Raw genomic sequence first — 21,864 nt, forward strand, 5'->3', positions numbered from 1 at the left:
ACCACGCGCGGGATATCGTTCTGCAACCGTAGCAGAGATGGACCCGTTCGAAGAATACGCGACAATCCACAAAGGGTCATTTCGATTCGTCGGAGAACGACGTGACAAAGAAAAGTTAGAATTTATTCTGCGAGGCTCTCCGTCTCACTGGTGAGACAGGACCGGAGCCTCCGCAAAAATATAAACAATTATCGTCCCCCTCCTCCTCCAAAAGGTTGGTGCGCACTGCTGTAAAGCACAAGTGAAAGCTTTTGGATTCGAAGAATTGCAAGCTCTTATTATCTCCACTGGTCTAGCGAAACGTGGGAATTAAGCTGTTCAACCCAATATTCCACCAACACAGAGTGGAACCACGCGCAGGATCTCGTTCTGCAACCGTAGCAGAGATGGGCGCGTTCGAAGAATACGCGATCATCCACGAAGGGTATTTCGATTCGTCGGTTGACGACGTGATAAAGAAAATTTGGTATTTGTTCTGCGAGGCTCCCCGTCCCACTGTCGAGGCGGGGCCGAAGCCTCCGCAAGAATATAAACAATTAACGTCTCGCCCCTCATCGGGGCGCGGTAACATTATCAAACGTTGACCGGTTCGCGACTATAAAAAGTTTGGGGAGCACTGCTGTAAAGCACAAGTGAGAGCTTTTGGATTCGAAGAATTGCAAGCTCTTAATATCATCATAGGTCTTGCAAACCCTGAGAATTAAGCTTTGGAGCCCAATATTGCACCAAGACAGAGTGGAACCTCGCGCAGGATATCGTTCTGCAACCGTAGCAGAGATGGTCCCGTTCGAAGAATACGCGACCATCCACAAAGGGTCATTCCGATTCGTCGGAGAACGACGTGATAAAGAATAATTGGAATTTATTCTGCGAGGCTCCCCGTCCCACTGACGAGGCGGGGCCGAAGCCTCCGCAAGAATATAAACAATTAACGTCTCGCCCCCCATCGGGGCGCGGTAAAATTATCAAACGTTGACCGGTTCGCGACTATAAAAAGTTTGGGGAGCACTGCTGTAAAGCACAAGTGAGAGCTTTTGGATTCGAAGAATTGCAAGCTCTTAATATCATCATAGGTCTTGCAAACCCTGAGAATTAAGCTTTGGAGCCCAATATTGCACCAAGACAGAGTGGAACCTCGCGCAGGATATCGTTCTGCAACCGTAGCAGAAATGGACCCGTTCGAAGAATACGCGGGCATCCACAAAGGGTATTTCGATTCGTCGGAGAACGACGTGATAAAGAAAAATTGGAATTTATTCTGCGAGGCTCGGCGTCTCACTGGTGAGACAGGGCCGAAGTCTCCGCAAAAAATAAACAATTATCGTCCCCCTCCTCCTCCAAAAGGTTGGTGCGCACTGCTGTAAAGCACAAGTGAAAGCTTTTGGATTCGAAGAATTGCAAGCTCTTATTATCTCCACTGGTCCAGCGAAACGTGACAATTAAGCTGTACAACCCAATATTGCACCAACACAGAGTGGAACCACGCGCAGGATCTCGTTCTGCAACCGTAGCAGAGATGGGCGCGTTCGAAGAATACGCGATCATCCACGAAGGGTATTTCGATTCGTCGGTTGACGACGTGATAAAGAAAATTTGGTATTTGTTCTGCGAGGCTCCCCGTCCCACTGGCGAGGCGGGGCCGAAGCCTCCGCAAGAATATAAACAATTAACGTCTCGCCCCTCATCGGGGCGCGGTAACATTATCAAACGTTGACCGGTTCGCGACTATAAAAAGTTTGGGGAGCACTGCTGTAAAGCACAAGTGAGAGCTTTTGGATTCGAAGAATTGCAAGCTCTTAATATCATCATAGGTCTTGCAAACCCTGAGAATTAAGCTTTGGAGCCCAATATTGCACCAAGACAGAGTGGAACCTCGCGCAGGATATCGTTCTGCATCCGTAGCAGAAATGGACCCGTTCGAAGAATACGCGGGCATCCACAAAGGGTATTTCGATTCGTCGGAGAACGACGTGATAAAGAAAAATTGGAATTTATTCTGCGAGGCTCGCCGTCTCACTGGTGAGACAGGGCCGAAGTCTCCGCAAAAAATAAACAATTATCGTCCCCCTCCTCCTCCAAAAGGTTGGTGCGCACTGCTGTAAAGCACAAGTGAAAGCTTTTGGATTCGAAGAATTGCAAGCTCTTATTATCTCCACTGGTCCAGCGAAACGTGACAATTAAGCTGTACAACCCAATATTGCACCAACACAGAGTGGAACCACGCGCAGGATCTCGTTCTGCAACCGTAGCAGAGATGGGCGCGTTCGAAGAATACGCGATCATCCACGAAGGGTATTTCGATTCGTCGGTTGACGACGTGATAAAGAAAATTTGGTATTTGTTCTGCGAGGCTCCCCGTCCCACTGGCGAGGCGGGGCCGAAGCCTCCGCAAGAATATAAACAATTAACGTCTCGCCCCTCATCGGGGCGCGGTAACATTATCAAACGTTGACCTGTTCGCGACTATAAAAAGTTTGGGGAGCACTGCTGTAAAGCACAAGTGAGAGCTTTTGGATTCGAAGAATTGCAAGCTCTTAATATCATCATAGGTCTTGCAAACCCTGAGAATTAAGGTTTGGAGCCCAATATTGCACCAAGACAGAGTGGAACCTCGCGCAGGATATCGTTCTGCAACCGTAGCAGAAATGGACCCGTTCGAAGAATACGCGGGCATCCACAAAGGGTATTTCGATTCGTCGGTTGACGACGTGATAAAGAAAATTTGGTATTTGTTCTGCGAGGCTCCCCCTCCCACTGACGAGGCGGGGCCTAAGCCTCCGCAAGAATATAAACAATTAACGTCTCGCCCCTCATCGGGGCGCGGTAACAGTATCAAACGTTGACCGGTTTGCGACTATAAAAAGTTTGGGGAGCACTGCTGTAAAGCACAAGTGAGAGCTTTTGGATTCGAACAATTGCAAGCTCTTAATATCACCATAGGTCTTGCGAACCCTGAGAATTAAGCTTTGGAGCCCAATATTGCACCAAGACAGAGTGGAACCTCGCGCAGGATATCGTTCTGCAACCGTAGCAGAAATGGACCCGTTCGAAGAATACGCGGGCATCCACAAAGGGTATTTCGATTCGTCGGAGAACGACGTGATAAAGAAAAATTGGAATTTATTCTGCGAGGCTCTCCGTCTCACTGACGAGGCGGGGCCGAAGCCTCCGCAAGAATATAAACAATTAACGTCTCGCCCCCCATCGGGGCGCGGTAAAATTATCAAACGTTGACCGGTTCGCGACTGTAAAAAGTTTGGGGAGCACTGCTGTACAGCACAAGTGAGAGCTTTTGGATTCGAAGAATTGCAAGCTCTTAATATCATCATAGGTCTTGCAAACCCTGAGAATTAAGGTTTGGAGCCCAATATTGCACCAAGACAGAGTGGAACCTCGCGCAGGATATCGTTCTGCAACCGTAGCAGAAATGGACCCGTTCGAAGAATACGCGGGCATCCACAAAGGGTATTTCGATTCGTCGGTTGACGACGTGATAAAGAAAATTTGGTATTTGTTCTGCGAGGCTCCCCCTCCCACTGACGAGGCGGGGCCGAAGCCTCCGCAAGAATATAAACAATTAACGTCTCGCCCCTCACCGGGGCGCGGTAACAGTATCAAACGTTGACCGGTTTGCGACTATAAAAAGTTTGGGGAGCACTGCTGTAAAGCACAAGTGAGAGCTTTTGGATTCGAAGAATTGCAAGCTCTTAATATCACCATAGGTCTTGCGAACCCTGAGAATTAAGGTGTGGAGCCCAATATTGCACCAAGACAGAGTGGAACCACGCGCGGGATATCGTTCTGCAACCGTAGCAGAGATGGACCCGTTCGAAGAATACGCGACAATCCACAAAGGGTCATTTCGATTCGTCGGAGAACGACGTGACAAAGAAAAGTTAGAATTTATTCTGCGAGGCTCTCCGTCTCACTGGTGAGACAGGACCGGAGCCTCCGCAAAAATATAAACAATTATCGTCCCCCTCCTCAACGGGACGCGGTAAAATTATCAAACGTTGAACGGCCCGCGGCTATAATAAGGTTGGTGCGCACTGCTGTAAAGCACAAGTGAAAGCTTTTGGATTCGAAGAATTGCAAGCCCTTGCTATCACCACTGGTCTAGCGAAACGTGGGAATTAAGCTGTTCAACCCAATATTCCACCAACACAGAGTGGAACCACGCGCAGGATCTCGTTCTGCAACCGCAGCAGAGATGGACCCGTTCGAAGAATACGCGACCATCCACAAAGGGTCATTTCGATTCGTCGGAGAACGACGTGATAAAGAATAATTGGAATTTATTCTGCGAGGCTCCCCGTCCCACTGACGAGGCGGGGCCGAAGCCTCCGCAAGAATATAAACAATTAACGTCTCGCCCCCCATCGGTGCGCGGTAAAATTATCAAACGTTGATCGGTTCGCGGCTATAAAAAGTTTGGGGAGCACTGCTGTACAGCACAAGTGAGAGCTTTTGGATTCGATGCATTGCAAGCTCTTAATATCACCATAGGTCTTGCGAACCCTGAGAATTAAGCTGTGGAGCCCAATATTGCACCAAGACAGAGTGGAACCACGCGCAGGATCTCGTTCTGCAACCGCAGCAGAGATGGACCCGTTCGAAGAATACGCGACCATCCACAAAGGGTCATTTCGATCCGTCGGAGAACGACGGGATAAAGAATAATTGGAATTTATTCTGCGAGGCTCCCCGTCCCACTGACGAGGCGGGGCCGAAGCCTCCGCAAGAATATAAACAATTAACGTCTCGCCCCCCATCGGGGCGCGGTAAAATTATCAAACGTTGACCGGTTCGCGACTGTAAAAAGTTTGGGGAGCACTGCTGTACAGCACAAGTGAGAGCTTTTGGATTCGAAGAATTGCAAGCTCTTAATATCATCATAGGTCTTGCAAACCCTGAGAATTAAGGTTTGGAGCCCAATATTGCACCAAGACAGAGTGGAACCTCGCGCAGGATATCGTTCTGCAACCGTAGCAGAAATGGACCCGTTCGAAGAATACGCGGGCATCCACAAAGGGTATTTCGATTCGTCGGAGAACGACGTGATAAAGAAAAATTGGAATTTATTCTGCGAGGCTCGCCGTCTCACTGGTGAGACAGGGCCGAAGTCTCCGCAAAAAATAAACAATTATCGTCCCCCTCCTCCTCCAAAAGGTTGGTGCGCACTGCTGTAAAGCACAAGTGAAAGCTTTTGGATTCGAAGAATTGCAAGCTCTTATTATCTCCACTGGTCCAGCGAAACGTGACAATTAAGCTGTACAACCCAATATTGCACCAACACAGAGTGGAACCACGCGCAGGATCTCGTTCTGCAACCGTAGCAGAGATGGGCGCGTTCGAAGAATACGCGATCATCCACGAAGGGTATTTCGATTCGTCGGTTGACGACGTGATAAAGAAAATTTGGTATTTGTTCTGCGAGGCTCCCCGTCCCACTGGCGAGGCGGGGCCGAAGCCTCCGCAAGAATATAAACAATTAACGTCTCGCCCCTCATCGGGGCGCGGTAACATTATCAAACGTTGACCGGTTCGCGACTATAAAAAGTTTGGGGAGCACTGCTGTAAAGCACAAGTGAGAGCTTTTGGATTCGAAGAATTGCAAGCTCTTAATATCATCATAGGTCTTGCAAACCCTGAGAATTAAGCTTTGGAGCCCAATATTGCACCAAGACAGAGTGGAACCTCGCGCAGGATATCGTTCTGCAACCGTAGCAGAAATGGACCCGTTCGAAGAATACGCGGGAATCCACAAAGGGTATTTCGATTCGTCGGAGAACGACGTGATAAAGAAAAATTGGAATTTATTCTGCGAGGCTCGCCGTCTCACTGGTGAGACAGGGTCGAAGTCTCCGCAAAAAATAAACAATTATCGTCCCCCTCCTCCTCCAAAAGGTTGGTGCGCACTGCTGTAAAGCACAAGTGAAAGCTTTTGGATTCGAAGAATTGCAAGCTCTTATTATCTCCACTGGTCCAGCGAAACGTGACAATTAAGCTGTACAACCCAATATTGCACCAACACAGAGTGGAACCACGCGCAGGATCTCGTTCTGCAACTGTAGCAGAGATGGGCGCGTTCGAAGAATACGCGATCATCCACGAAGGGTATTTCGATTCGTCGGTTGACGACGTGATAAAGAAAAATTGGAATTTATTCTGCGAGGCTCCCCGTCCCACTGACGAGGCGGGGCCGAAGCCTCCGCAAGAATATAAACAATTAACGTCTCGCCCCCCATCGGGGCGCGGTAAAATTATCAAACGTTGACCGGTTCGCGGCTATAAAAAGTTTGGGGAGCACTGCTGTACAGCACAAGTGAGAGCTTTTGGATTCGATGCATTGCAAGCTCTTAATATCACCATAGGTCTTGCGAATCCTGAGAATTAAGCTGTGGAGCCCAATATTGCACCGAGACAGAGTGGAACCACGCGCAGGATATCGTTCTGCAACCGTAGCAGAGATGGACCCGTTCGAAGAATACGCGACCATCCACAAAGGGTATTTCGATTCGTCGGTTGACGACATGATAAAGAAAAATTGGTATTAGTTCTGCGAGGCTCCCCGTCCCACTGGCGAGGCGGGGCCGAAGCCTCCGCAAGAATATAAACAATTAACGTCTCGCCCCTCATCGGGGCGCGGTAACATTATCAAACGTTGACCGGTTCGCGACTATAAAAAGTTTTGGGAGCACTGCTGTAAAGCACAAGTGAGAGCTTTTGGATTCGAAGAATTGCAAGCTCTTAATATCACCATAGGTCTTGCGAACCCTGAGAATTAAGCTGTGGAGCCCAATATTGCACCAAGACAGAGTGGAACCACGCGCGGGATATCGTTCTGCAACCGTAGCAGAGATGGACCCGTTCGAAGAATACGCGACAATCCACAAAGGGTCATTTCGATTCGTCGGAGAACGACGTGACAAAGAAAAGTTAGAATTTATTCTGCGAGGCTCGCCGTCTCACTGGTGAGACAGGACCGGAGCCTCCGCAAAAATATAAACAATTATCGTCCCCCTCCTCAACGGGACGCGGTAAAATTATCAAACGTTGAACGGCCCGCGGCTATAATAAGGTTGGTGCGCACTGCTGTAAAGCACAAGTGAAAGCTTTTGGATTCGAATAATTGCAAGCCCTTGCTATCACCACTGGTCTAGCGAAACGTGGGAATTAAGCTGTTCAACCCAATATTCCACCAACACAGAGTGGAATCACGCGCAGGATCTCGTTCTGCAACCGCAGCAGAGATGGACCCGTTCGAAGAATACGCGACCATCCACAAAGGGTCATTTCGATTCGTCGGAGAACGACGTGATAAAGAATAATTGGAATTTATTCTGCGAGGCTCCCCGTCCCACTGACGAGGCGGGGCCGAAGCCTCCGCAAGAATATAAACAATTAACGTCTCGCCCCCCATCGGTGCGCGGTAAAATTATCAAACGTTGATCGGTTCGCGGCTATAAAAACTTTGGGGAGCACTGCTGTACAGCACAAGTGAGAGCTTTTGGATTCGATGCATTGCAAGCTCTTAATATCACCATAGGTCTTGCGAACCCTGAGAATTAAGCTGTGGAGCCCAATATTGCACCAAGACAGAGTGGAACCACGCGCAGGATCTCGTTCTGCAACCGCAGCAGAGATGGACCCGTTCGAAGAATACGCGACCATCCACAAAGGGTCATTTCGATTCGTCGGAGAACGACGGGATAAAGAATAATTGGAATTTATTCTGCGAGGCTCCCCGTCCCACTGACGAGGCGGGGCCGAAGCCTCCGCAAGAATATAAACAATTAACGTCTCGCCCCCCATCGGGGCGCGGTAAAATTATCAAACGTTGACCGGTTCGCGACTATAAAAAGTTTGGGGAGCACTGCTGTACAGCACAAGTGAGAGCTTTGGGATTCGAAGAATTGCATGCTCTTAATATCATCATAGGTCTTGCAAACCCTAAGAATTAAGCTTTGGAGCCCAATATTGCACCAAGACAGAGTGGAACCTCGCGCAGGATATCGTTCTGCAACCGTAGCAGAGATGGTCCCGTTCGAAGAATACGCGACCATCCACAAAGGGTCATTCCGATTCGTCGGAGAACGACGTGATAAAGAATAATTGGAATTTATTCTGCGAGGCTCCCCGTCCCACTGACGAGGCGGGGCCGAAGCCTCCGCAAGAATATAAACAATTAACGTCTCGCCCCCCATCGGGGCGCGGTAAAATTATCAAACGTTGACCGGTTCGCGACTATAAAAAGTTTGGGGAGCACTGCTGTAAAGCACAAGTGAGAGCTTTTGGATTCGAAGAATTGCAAGCTCTTAATATCATCATAGGTCTTGCAAACCCTGAGAATTAAGCTTTGGAGCCCAATATTGCACCAAGACAGAGTGGAACCTCGCGCAGGATATCGTTCTGCAACCGTAGCAGAAATGGACCCGTTCGAAGAATACGCGGGCATCCACAAAGGGTATTTCGATTCGTCGGAGAACGACGTGATAAAGAAAAATTGGAATTTATTCTGCGAGGCTCGCCGTCTCACTGGTGAGACAGGGCCGAAGTCTCCGCAAAAAATAAACAATTATCGTCCCCCTCCTCCTCCAAAAGGTTGGTGCGCACTGCTGTAAAGCACAAGTGAAAGCTTTTGGATTCGAAGAATTGCAAGCTCTTATTATCTCCACTGGTCCAGCGAAACGTGACAATTAAGCTGTACAACCCAATATTGCACCAACACAGAGTGGAACCACGCGCAGGATCTCGTTCTGCAACCGTAGCAGAGATGGGCGCGTTCGAAGAATACGCGATCATCCACGAAGGATATTTCGATTCGTCGGTTGACGACGTGATAAAGAAAATTTGGTATTTGTTCTGCGAGGCTCCCCGTCCCACTGGCGAGGCGGGGCCGAAGCCTCCGCAAGAATATAAACAATTAACGTCTCGCCCCTCATCGGGGCGCGGTAACATTATCAAACGTTGACCTGTTCGCGACTATAAAAAGTTTGGGGAGCACTGCTGTAAAGCACAAGTGAGAGCTTTTGGATTCGAAGAATTGCAAGCTCTTAATATCATCATAGGTCTTGCAAACCCTGAGAATTAAGCTTTGGAGCCCAATATTGCACCAAGACAGAGTGGAACCTCGCGCAGGATATCGTTCTGCAACCGTAGCAGAAATGGACCCGTTCGAAGAATACGCGGGCATCCACAAAGGGTATTTCGATTCGTCGGTTGACGACGTGATAAAGAAAATTTGGTATTTGTTCTGCGAGGCTCCCCCTCCCACTGACGAGGCGGGGCCGAAGCCTCCGCAAGAATATAAACAATTAACGTCTCGCCCCTCATCGGGGCGCGGTAACAGTATCAAACATTGACCGGTTTGCGACTATAAAAAGTTTGGGGAGCACTGCTGTAAAGCACAAGTGAGAGCTTTTGGATTCGAAGAATTGCAAGCTCTTAATATCACCATAGGTCTTGCGAACCCTGAGAATTAAGCTGTGGAGCCCAATATTGCACCAAGACAGAGTGGAACCACGCGCGGGATATCGTTCTGCAACCGTAGCAGAGATGGACCCGTTCGAAGAATACGCGACAATCCACAAAGGGTCATTTCGATTCGTCGGAGAACGACGTGACAAAGAAAAGTTAGAATTTATTCTGCGAGGCTCGCCGTCTCACTGGTGAGACAGGACCGGAGCCTCCGCAAAAATATAAACAATTATCGTCCCCCTCCTCAACGGGACGCGGTAAAATTATCAAACGTTGAACGGCCCGCGGCTATAATAAGGTTGGTGCGCACTGCTGTAAAGCACAAGTGAAAGCTTTTGGATTCGAATAATTGCAAGCCCTTGCTATCACCACTGGTCTAGCGAAACGTGGGAATTAAGCTGTTCAACCCAATATTCCACCAACACAGAGTGGAATCACGCGCAGGATCTCGTTCTGCAACCGCAGCAGAGATGGACCCGTTCGAAGAATACGCGACCATCCACAAAGGGTCATTTCGATTCGTCGGAGAACGACGTGATAAAGAATAATTGGAATTTATTCTGCGAGGCTCCCCGTCCCACTGACGAGGCGGGGCCGAAGCCTCCGCAAGAATATAAACAATTAACGTCTCGCCCCCCATCGGTGCGCGGTAAAATTATCAAACGTTGATCGGTTCGCGGCTATAAAAACTTTGGGGAGCACTGCTGTACAGCACAAGTGAGAGCTTTTGGATTCGATGCATTGCAAGCTCTTAATATCACCATAGGTCTTGCGAACCCTGAGAATTAAGCTGTGGAGCCCAATATTGCACCAAGACAGAGTGGAACCACGCGCAGGATCTCGTTCTGCAACCGCAGCAGAGATGGACCCGTTCGAAGAATACGCGACCATCCACAAAGGGTCATTTCGATTCGTCGGAGAACGACGGGATAAAGAATAATTGGAATTTATTCTGCGAGGCTCCCCGTCCCACTGACGAGGCGGGGCCGAAGCCTCCGCAAGAATATAAACAATTAACGTCTCGCCCCCCATCGGGGCGCGGTAAAATTATCAAACGTTGACCGGTTCGCGACTATAAAAAGTTTGGGGAGCACTGCTGTACAGCACAAGTGAGAGCTTTGGGATTCGAAGAATTGCATGCTCTTAATATCATCATAGGTCTTGCAAACCCTAAGAATTAAGCTTTGGAGCCCAATATTGCACCAAGACAGAGTGGAACCTCGCGCAGGATATCGTTCTGCAACCGTAGCAGAGATGGTCCCGTTCGAAGAATACGCGACCATCCACAAAGGGTCATTCCGATTCGTCGGAGAACGACGTGATAAAGAATAATTGGAATTTATTCTGCGAGGCTCCCCGTCCCACTGACGAGGCGGGGCCGAAGCCTCCGCAAGAATATAAACAATTAACGTCTCGCCCCCCATCGGGGCGCGGTAAAATTATCAAACGTTGACCGGTTCGCGACTATAAAAAGTTTGGGGAGCACTGCTGTAAAGCACAAGTGAGAGCTTTTGGATTCGAAGAATTGCAAGCTCTTAATATCATCATAGGTCTTGCAAACCCTGAGAATTAAGCTTTGGAGCCCAATATTGCACCAAGACAGAGTGGAACCTCGCGCAGGATATCGTTCTGCAACCGTAGCAGAAATGGACCCGTTCGAAGAATACGCGGGCATCCACAAAGGGTATTTCGATTCGTCGGAGAACGACGTGATAAAGAAAATTTGGAATTTATTCTGCGAGGCTCGCCGTCTCACTGGTGAGACAGGGCCGAAGTCTCCGCAAAAAATAAACAATTATCGTCCCCCTCCTCCTCCAAAAGGTTGGTGCGCACTGCTGTAAAGCACAAGTGAAAGCTTTTGGATTCGAAGAATTGCAAGCTCTTATTATCTCCACTGGTCCAGCGAAACGTGACAATTAAGCTGTACAACCCAATATTGCACCAACACAGAGTGGAACCACGCGCAGGATCTCGTTCTGCAACCGTAGCAGAGATGGGCGCGTTCGAAGAATACGCGATCATCCACGAAGGGTATTTCGATTCGTCGGTTGACGACGTGATAAAGAAAATTTGGTATTTGTTCTGCGAGGCTCCCCGTCCCACTGGCGAGGCGGGGCCGAAGCCTCCGCAAGAATATAAACAATTAACGTCTCGCCCCTCATCGGGGCGCGGTAACATTATCAAACGTTGACCTGTTCGCGACTATAAAAAGTTTGGGGAGCACTGCTGTAAAGCACAAGTGAGAGCTTTTGGATTCGAAGAATTGCAAGCTCTTAATATCATCATAGGTCTTGCAAACCCTGAGAATTAAGCTTTGGAGCCCAATATTGCACCAAGACAGAGTGGAACCTCGCGCAGGATATCGTTCTGCAACCGTAGCAGAAATGGACCCGTTCGAAGAATACGCGGGCATCCACAAAGGGTATTTCGATTCGTCGGTTGACGACGTGATAAAGAAAATTTGGTATTTGTTCTGCGAGGCTCCCCCTCCCACTGACGAGGCGGGGCCGAAGCCTCCGCAAGAATATAAACAATTAACGTCTCGCCCCTCATCGGGGCGCGGTAACAGTATCAAACATTGACCGGTTTGCGACTATAAAAAGTTTGGGGAGCACTGCTGTAAAGCACAAGTGAGAGCTTTTGGATTCGAAGAATTGCAAGCTCTTAATATCACCATAGGTCTTGCGAACCCTGAGAATTAAGCTTTGGAGCCCAATATTGCACCAAGACAGAGTGGAACCTCGTGCAGGATATCGTTCTGCAACCGTAGCAGAAATGGACCCGTTCGAAGAATACGCGGGCATCCACAAAGGGTATTTCGATTCGTCGGAGAACGACGTGATAAAGAAAAATTGGAATTTATTCTGCGAGGCTCTCCGTCTCACTGACGAGGCGGGGCCGAAGCCTCCGCAAGAATATAAACAATTAACGTCTCGCCCCCCATCGGGGCGCGGTAACAGTATCAAACGTTGACCGGTTTGCGACTATAAAAAGTTTGGGGAGCACTGCTGTAAAGCACAAGTGAGAGCTTTTGGATTCGAAGAATTGCAAGCTCTTAATATCACCATAGGTCTTGCGAACCCTGAGAATTAAGCTGTGGAGCCCAATATTGCACCAAGACAGAGTGGAACCACGCGCGGGATATCGTTCTGCAACCGTAGCAGAGATGGACCCGTTCGAAGAATACGCGACAATCCACAAAGGGTCATTTCGATTCGTCGGAGAACGACGTGACAAAGAAAAGTTAGAATTTATTCTGCGAGGCTCTCCGTCTCACTGGTGAGACAGGACCGGAGCCTCCGCAAAAATATAAACAATTATCGTCCCCCTCCTCAACGGGACGCGGTAAAATTATCAAACGTTGAACGGCCCGCGGCTATAATAAGGTTGGTGCGCACTCCTGTAAAGCACAAGTGAAAGCTTTTGGATTCGAAGAATTGCAAGCCCTTGCTATCACCACTGGTCTAGCGAAACGTGGGAATTAAGCTGTTCAACCCAATATTCCACCAACACAGAGTGGAACCACGCGCAGGATCTCGTTCTGCAACCGCAGCAGAGATGGACCCGTTCGAAGAATACGCGACCATCCACAAAGGGTCATTTCGATTCGTCGGAGAACGACGGGATAAAGAATAATTGGAATTTATTCTGCGAGGCTCCCCGTCCCACTGACGAGGCGGGGCCGAAGCCTCCGCAAGAATATAAACAATTAACGTCTCGCCCCCCATCGGGGCGCGGTAAAATTATCAAACGTTGACCGGTTCGCGACTATAAAAAGTTTGGGGAGCACTGCTGTACAGCACAAGTGAGAGCTTTGGGATTCGAAGAATTGCATGCTCTTAATATCATCATAGGTCTTGCAAACCCTAAGAATTAAGCTTTGGAGCCCAATATTGCACCAAGACAGAGTGGAACCTCGCGCAGGATATCGTTCTGCAACCGTAGCAGAGATGGTCCCGTTCGAAGAATACGCGACCATCCACAAAGGGTCATTCCGATTCGTCGGAGAACGACGTGATAAAGAATAATTGGAATTTATTCTGCGAGGCTCCCCGTCCCACTGACGAGGCGGGGCCGAAGCCTCCGCAAGAATATAAACAATTAACGTCTCGCCCCCCATCGGGGCGCGGTAAAATTATCAAACGTTGACCGGTTCGCGACTATAAAAAGTTTGGGGAGCACTGCTGTAAAGCACAAGTGAGAGCTTTTGGATTCGAAGAATTGCAAGCTCTTAATATCATCATAGGTCTTGCAAACCCTGAGAATTAAGCTTTGGAGCCCAATATTGCACCAAGACAGAGTGGAACCTCGCGCAGGATATCGTTTTGCAACCGTAGCAGAAATGGACCCGTTCGAAGAATACGCGGGCATCCACAAAGGGTATTTTGATTCGTCGGAGAACGACGTGATAAAGAAAAATTGGAATTTATTCTGCGAGGCTCGCCGTCTCACTGGTGAGACAGGGCCGAAGTCTCCGCAAAAAATAAACAATTATCGTCCCCCTCCTCCTCCAAAAGGTTGGTGCGCACTGCTGTAAAGCACAAGTGAAAGCTTTTGGATTCGAAGAATTGCAAGCTCTTATTATCTCCACTGGTCCAGCGAAACGTGACAATTAATCTGTACAACCCAATATTGCACCAACACAGAGTGGAACCACGCGCAGGATCTCGTTCTGCAACCGTAGCAGAGATGGGCGCGTTCGAAGAATACGCGATCATCCACGAAGGGTATTTCGATTCGTCGGTTGACGACGTGATAAAGAAAATTTGGTATTTGTTCTGCGAGGCTCCCCGTCCCACTGGCGAGGCGGGGCCGAAGCCTCCGCAAGAATATAAACAATTAACGTCTCGCCCCTCATCGGGGCGCGGTAACATTATCAAACGTTGACCTGTTCGCGACTATAAAAAGTTTGGGGAGCACTGCTGTAAAGCACAAGTGAGAGCTTTTGGATTCGAAGAATTGCAAGCTCTTAATATCATCATAGGTCTTGCAAACCCTGAGAATTAAGCTTTGGAGCCCAATATTGCACCAAGACAGAGTGGAACCTCGCGCAGGATATCGTTCTGCAACCGTAGCAGAAATGGACCCGTTCGAAGAATACGCGGGCATCCACAAAGGGTATTTCGATTCGTCGGTTGACGACGTGATAAAGAAAATTTGGTATTTGTTCTGCGAGGCTCCCCCTCCCACTGACGAGGCGGGGCCGAAGCCTCCGCAAGAATATAAACAATTAACGTCTCGCCCCTCATCGGGGCGCGGTAACAGTATCAAACATTGACCGGTTTGCGACTATAAAAAGTTTGGGGAGCACTGCTGTAAAGCACAAGTGAGAGCTTTTGGATTCGAAGAATTGCAAGCTCTTAATATCACCATAGGTCTTGCGAACCCTGAGAATTAAGCTTTGGAGCCCAATATTGCACCAAGACAGAGTGGAACCTCGTGCAGGATATCGTTCTGCAACCGTAGCAGAAATGGACCCGTTCGAAGAATACGCGGGCATCCACAAAGGGTATTTCGATTCGTCGGAGAACGACGTGATAAAGAAAAATTGGAATTTATTCTGCGAGGCTCTCCGTCTCACTGACGAGGCGGGGCCGAAGCCTCCGCAAGAATATAAACAATTAACGTCTCGCCCCCCATCGGGGCGCGGTAAAAAGTTTGGGGAGCACTGCTGTACAGCACAAGTGAGAGCTTTTGGATTCGAAGAATTGCAAGCTCTTAATATCATCATAGGTCTTGCAAACCCTGAGAATTAAGGTTTGGAGCCCAATATTGCACCAAGACAGAGTGGAACCTCGCGCAGGATATCGTTCTGCAACCGTAGCAGAAATGAACCCGTTCGAAGAATACGCGGGCATCCACAAAGGGTATTTCGATTCGTCGGTTGACGACGTGATAAAGAAAATTTGGTATTTGTTCTGCGAGGCTCCCCCTCCCACTGACGAGGCGGGGCCGAAGCCTCCGCAAGAATATAAACAATTAACGTCTCGCCCCTCATCGGGGCGCGGTAACAGTATCAAACGTTGACCGGTTTGCGACTATAAAAAGTTTGGGGAGCACTGCTGTAAAGCACAAGTGAGAGCTTTTGGATTCGAAGAATTGCAAGCTCTTAATATCACCATAGGTCTTGCGAACCCTGAGAATTAAGCTGTGGAGCCCAATATTGCACCAAGACAGAGTGGAACCACGCGCGGGATATCGTTCTGCAACCGTAGCAGAGATGGACCCGTTCGAAGAATACGCGACAATCCACAAAGGGTCATTTCGATTCGTCGGAGAACGACGTGACAAAGAAAAGTTAGAATTTATTCTGCGAGGCTCTCCGTCTCACTGGTGAGACAGGACCGGAGCCTCCGCAAAAATATAAACAATTATCGTCCCCCTCCTCAACGGGACGCGGTAAAATTATCAAACGTTGAACGGCCCGCGGCTATAATAAGGTTGGTGCGCACTGCTGTAAAGCACAAGTGAAAGCTTTTGGATTCGAAGAATTGCAAGCCCTTGCTATCACCACTGGTCTAGCGAAACGTGGGAATTAAGCTGTTCAACCCAATATTCCACCAACACAGAGTGGAACCACGCGCAGGATCTCGTTCTGCAACCGCAGCAGAGATGGACCCGTTCGAAGAATACGCGACCATCCACAAAGGGTCATTTCGATTCGTCGGAGAACGACGTGATAAAGAATAATTGGAATTTATTCTGCGAGGCTCCCCGTCCCACTGACGAGGCGGGGCCGAAGCCTCCGCAAGAATATAAACAATTAACGTCTCGCCCCCCATCGGTGCCCGGTAAAATTATCAAACGTTGATCGGTTCGCGGCTATAAAAAGTTTGGGGAGCACTGCTGTACAGCACAAGTGAGAGCTTTTGGATTCGATGCATTGCAAGCTCTTAATATCACCATAGGTCTTGCGAACCCTGAGAATTAAGCTGTGGAGCCCAATATTGCACCAAGACAGAGTGGAACCACGCGCAGGATCTCGTTCTGCAACCGTAGCAGAAATGGACCCGTTCGAAGAATACGCGGGAATCCACAAAGGGTATTTCGATTCGTCGGAGAACGACGTGATAAAGAAAAATTGGAATTTATTCTGCGAGGCTCGCCGTCACACTGGTGAGACAGGGCCGAAGTCTCCGCAAAAAATAAACAATTATCGTCCCCCTCCTCCTCCAAAAGGTTGGTGCGCACTGCTGTAAAGCACAAGTGAAAGCTTTTGGATTCGAAGAATTGCAAGCTCTTATTATCTCCACTGGTCCAGCGAAACGTGACAATTAAGCTGTACAACCCAATATTGCACCAACACAGAGTGGAACCACGCGCAGGATCTCGTTCTGCAACTGTAGCAGAGATGGGCGCGTTCGAAGAATACGCGATCATCCACGAAGGGTATTTCGATTCGTCGGTTGACGACGTGATAAAGAAAAATTGGAATTTATTCTGCGAGGCTCCCCGTCCCACTGACGAGGCGGGGCCGAAGCCTCCGCAAGAATATAAACAATTAACGTCTCGCCCCCCATCGGGGCGCGGTAAAATTATCAAACGTTGACCGGTTCGCGGCTATAAAAAGTTTGGGGAGCACTGCTGTACAGCACAAGTGAGAGCTTTTGGATTCGATGCATTGCAAGCTCTTAATATCACCATAGGTCTTGCGAATCCTGAGAATTAAGCTGTGGAGCCCAATATTGCACCAAGACAGAGTGGAACCACGCGCAGGATATCGTTCTGCAACCGTAGCAGAGATGGACCCGTTCGAAGAATACGCGACCATCCACAAAGGGTATTTCGATTCGTCGGTTGACGACATGATAAAGAAAAATTGGTATTAGTTCTGCGAGGCTCCCCGTCCCACTGGCGAGGCGGGGCCGAAGCCTCCGCAAGAATATAAACAATTAACGTCTCGCCCCTCATCGGGGCGTGGTAACATTATCAAACGTTGACCGGTTCGCGACTATAAAAAGTTTTGGGAGCACTGCTGTAAAGCACAAGTGAGAGCTTTTGGATTCGAAGAATTGCAAGCTCTTAATATCACCATAGGTCTTGCGAACCCTGAGAATTAAGCTGTGGAGCCCAATATTGCACCAAGACAGAGTGGAACCACGAACGGGATATCGTTCTGCAACCGTAGCAGAGATGGACCCGTTCGAAGAATACGCGACAATCCACAAAGGGTCATTTCGATTCGTCGGAGAACGACGTGACAAAGAAAAGTTAGAATTTATTCTGCGAGGCTCGCCGTCTCACTGGTGAGACAGGACCGGAGCCTCCGCAAAAATATAAACAATTATCGTCCCCCTCTTCAACGGGACGCGGTAAAATTATCAAACGTTGAACGGCCCGCGGCTATAATAAGGTTGGTGCGCACTGCTGTAAAGCACAAGTGAAAGCTTTTGGATTCGAAGAATTGCAAGCCCTTGCTATCACCACTGGTCTAGCGAAACGTGGGAATTAAGCTGTTCAACCCAATATTCCACCAACACAGAGTGGAACCACGCGCAGGATCTCGTTCTGCAACCGCAGCAGAGATGGACCCGTTCGAAGAATACGCGACCATCCACAAAGGGTCATTTCGATTCGTCGGAGAACGACGTGATAAAGAATAATTGGAATTTATTCTGCGAGGCTCCCCGTCCCACTGACGAGGCGGGGCCGAAGCCTCCGCAAGAATATAAACAATTAACGTCTCGCCCCCCATCGGTGCGCGGTAAAATTATCAAACGTTGACCGGTTCGCGGCTATAAAAAGTTTGGGGAGCACTGCTGTACAGCACAAGTGAGAGCTTTTGGATTCGATGCATTGCAAGCTCTTAATATCACCATAGGTCTTGCGAACCCTGAGAATTAAGCTGTGGAGCCCAATATTGCACCAAGACAGAGTGGAACCACGCGCAGGATCTCGTTTTGCAACCGCAGCAGAGATGGACCCGTTCGAAGAATACGCGACCATCCACAAAGGGTCATTTCGATTCGTCGGAGAACGACGGGATAAAGAATAATTGGAATTTATTCTGCGAGGCTCCCCGTCCCACTGACGAGGCGGGGCCGAAGCCTCCGCAAGAATATAAACAATTAACGTCTCGCCCCCCATCGGGGCGCGGTAAAATTATCAAACGTTGACCGGTTCGCGACTATAAAAAGTTTGGGGAGCACTGCTGTACAGCACAAGTGAGAGCTTTGGGATTCGAAGAATTGCAAGCTCTTAATATCATCATAGGTCTTGCAAACCCTAAGAATTAAGCTTTGGAGCCCAATATTGCACCAAGACAGAGTGGAACCTCGCGCAGGATATCGTTCTGCAACCGTAGCAGAGATGGTCCCGTTCGAAGAATACGCGACCATCCACAAAGGGTCATTCCGATTCGTCGGAGAACGACGTGATAAAGAATAATTGGAATTTATTCTGCGAGGCTCCCCGTCCCACTGACGAGGCGGGGCCGAAGCCTCCGCAAGAATATAAACAATTAACGTCTCGCCCCCCATCGGGGCGCGGTAAAATTATCAAACGTTGACCGGTTCGCGACTATAAAAAGTTTGGGGAGCACTGCTGTAAAGCACAAGTGAGAGCTTTTGGATTCGAAGAATTGCAAGCTCTTAATATCATCATAGGTCTTGCAAACCCTGAGAATTAAGCTTTGGAGCCCAATATTGCACCAAGTCAGAGTGGAACCTTGCGCAGGATATCGTTCTGCAACCGTAGCAGAAATGGACCCGTTCGAAGAATACGCGGGCATCCACAAAGGGTATTTCGATTCGTCGGAGAACGACGTGATAAAGAAAAATTGGAATTTATTCTGCGAGGCTCGCCGTCTCACTGGTGAGACAGGACCGAAGTCTCCGCAAAAAATAAACAATTATCGTCCCCCTCCTCCTCCAAAAGGTTGGTGCGCACTGCTGTAAAGCACAAGTGAAAGCTTTTGGATTCGAAGAATTGCAAGCTCTTATTATCTCCACTGGTCCAGCGAAACGTGACAATTAAGCTGTACAACCCAATATTGCACCAACACAGAGTGGAACCACGCGCAGGATCTCGTTCTGCAACTGTAGCAGAGATGGGCGCGTTCGAAGAATACGCGATCATCCACGAAGGGTATTTCGATTCGTAGGTTGACGACGTGATAAAGAAAAATTGGTATTAGTTCTGCGAGGCTCCCCGTCCCACTGGCGAGGCGGGGCCGAAGCCTCCGCAAGAATATAAACAATTAACGTCTCGCCCCTCATCGGGGCGCGGTAACATTATCAAACGTAGACCGGTTCGCGGCTATAAAAAGTTTGGGGAGCACTGCTGTACAGCACAAGTGAGAGCTTTTGGATTCGATGCATTGCAAGCTCTTAATATCACCATAGGTCTTGCGAATCCTGAGAATTAAGCTGTGGAGCCCAATATTGCACCAAGACAGAGTGGAACCACGCGCAGGATATCGTTCTGCAACCGTAGCAGAGATGGACCCGTTCGAAGAATACGCGACCATCCACAAAGGGTATTTCGATTCGTCGGTTGACGACATGATAAAGAAAAATTGGTATTAGTTCTGCGAGGCTCCCCGTCCCACTGGCGAGGCGGGGCCGAAGCCTCCGCAAGAATATAAACAATTAACGTCTCGCCCCTCATCGGGGCGCGGTAACATTATCAAACGTAGACCGGTTCGCGACTATAAAAAGTTTTGGGAGCACTGCTGTAAAGCACAAGTGAGAGCTTTTGGATTCGAAGAATTGCAAGCTCTTAATATCACCATAGGTCTTGCGAACCCTGAGAATTAAGCTGTGGAGCCCAATATTGCACCAAGACAGAGTGGAACCACGCGCGGGATATCGTTCTGCAACCGTAGCAGAGATGGACCCGTTCGAAGAATACGCGACAATCCACAAAGGGTCATTTCGATTCGTCGGAGAACGACGTGACAAAGAAAAGTTAGAATTTATTCTGCGAGGCTCTCCGTCTCACTGGTGAGACAGGACCGGAGCCTCCGCAAAAATATAAACAATTATCGTCCCCCTCCTCAACGGGACGCGGTAAAATTATCAAACGTTGAACGGCCCGCGGCTATAATAAGGTTGGTGCGCACTGCTGTAAAGCACAAGTGAAAGCTTTTGGATTCGAAGAATTGCAAGCCCTTGCTATCACCACTGGTCTAGCGAAACGTGGGAATTAAGCTGTTCAACCCAATATTCCACCAACACAGAGTGGAACCACGCGCAGGATCTCGTTCTGCAACCGCAGCAGAGATGGACCCGTTCGAAGAATACGCGACCATCCACAAAGGGTCATTTCGATTCGTCGGAGAACGACGTGATAAAGAATAATTGGAATTTATTCTGCGAGGCTCCCCGTCCCACTGACGAGGCGGGGCCGAAGCCTCCGCAAGAATATAAACAATTAACGTCTCGCCCCTCATCGGGGCGCGGTAAAATTATCAAACGTTGACCGGTTCGCGACTATAAAAAGTTTGGGGAGCACTGCTGTACAGCACAAGTGAGAGCTTTGGGATTCGAAGAATTGCAAGCTCTTAATATCATCATAGGTCTTGCAAACCCTGAGAATTAAGCTGTGGAGCCCAATATTGCACCAAGACAGAGTGGAACCACGCGCAGGATCTCGTTCTGCAACCGCAGCAGAGATGGACCCGTTCGAAGAATACGCGACCATCCACAAAGGGTCATTTCGATTCGTCGGAGAACGACGGGATAAAGAATAATTGGAATTTATTCTGCGAGGCTCCCCGTCCCACTGACGAGGCGGGGCCGAAGCCTCCGCAAGAATATAAACAATTAACGTCTCGCCCCCCATCGGGGCGCGGTAAAATTATCAAACGTTGACCGGTTCGCGACTATAAAAAGTTTGGGGAGCACTGCTGTACAGCACAAGTGAGAGCTTTGGGATTCGAAGAATTGCAAGCTCCTAATATCATCATAGGTCTTGCAAACCCTAAGAATTAAGCTTTGGAGCCCAATATTGCACCAAGACAGAGTGGAACCACGCGCAGGATCTCGTTCTGCAACCGTAGCAGAGATGGGCGCGTTCGAAGAATACGCGATCATCCACGAAGGGTATTTCGATTCGTCGGTTGACGACGTGATAAAGAAAATTTGGTATTTGTTCTGCGAGGCTCCCCGTCCCACTGGCGAGGCGGGGCCGAAGCCTCCGCAAGAATATAAACAATTAACGTCTCGCCCCTCATCGGGGCGCGGTAACATTATCAAACGTTGACCGGTTCGCGACTATAAAAAGTTTGGGGAGCACTGCTGTAAAGCACAAGTGAGAGCTTTTGGATTCGAAGAATTGCAAGCTCTTAATATCATCATAGGTCTTGCAAACCCTGAGAATTAAGCTTTGGAGCCCAATATTGCACCAAGACAGAGTGGAACCTCGCGCAGGATATCGTTCTGC

The sequence above is a fragment of the Lasioglossum baleicum genome, unplaced genomic scaffold (genome assembly GCF_051020765.1).
Source record: "Lasioglossum baleicum unplaced genomic scaffold, iyLasBale1 scaffold0025, whole genome shotgun sequence".
Lineage (NCBI taxonomy): Eukaryota > Metazoa > Arthropoda > Insecta > Hymenoptera > Halictidae > Lasioglossum > Lasioglossum baleicum.